Raw genomic sequence first — 868 nt, 5'->3', positions numbered from 1 at the left:
GATAACCGACAGGGGAAATATCGGACGAAGTCGGGTAAACTTCGGTTAGATTCGGAAACATTCGGCATGTGTCATTATTTGAATTATCGCATGTGTCAGTATTTGAAAGTACAAAGGTTAGAAGCGTCTGTCAGAAATAAAATAAAACATAAAATATAACAAATATAAAATAAAAAAAAACACAATTATAATAAGCATTTGTGATCCAGCTTTGACCGTTATTCCTTCTTCTTGTTTGCTTATTGTTTATCAATTGTACGGTCATAAAAAGATTCAATATTTGTTAAATCACGTAATAATACATAAGAATTACAGAATTTTAAATACGTGAATTTTAATTTATCATCTTTAAATTTTAATATGTTATTGGCTTCCTTTTTCTTGTTTGTTTATTCTTTATCAATTGTACGGAAGAGAGATTTAATATTTGTTCATTAAAACACAAAAATAATACAGATTTTTTTTATTCTCATTTATCACATATTATCACATTTGCATTATATTTACGTTTATTTACAAAAAAAAAAATTAAGTAATATTAAGTAATATTTATTTAACAAATAAATTAAAGAAGACTCTCGAAAATTTCAAATAACAAGAATAATCAGGCTAATGAGAGCTATTCCGCGGTTATTGGTGCGACCATATATAAGATATTAGAATGTGAATATTATATACCACGTAAGTAGTTCCCCCCCCATTGCGCGCCGAACATCCGTCGAACTTAAAACGCAAATCTATTAACTACCGTAGTAATATCACAAATTTTTGATGCTTATAGCATCTAACAAGATCTTAATAATATGTTTAAAGACATATTAAAATCTTAAATTAAATATTAAAGAAAGAAATAAATTTAAAACTGAGA

This window comes from Cyphomyrmex costatus, unplaced genomic scaffold, assembly GCF_001594065.2.
Source record: "Cyphomyrmex costatus isolate MS0001 unplaced genomic scaffold, Ccosl1.0 scaffold125, whole genome shotgun sequence".
Classification (NCBI taxonomy): Eukaryota; Metazoa; Arthropoda; class Insecta; order Hymenoptera; family Formicidae; genus Cyphomyrmex; species Cyphomyrmex costatus.
This window is presented reverse-complemented; position numbering follows the sequence as displayed.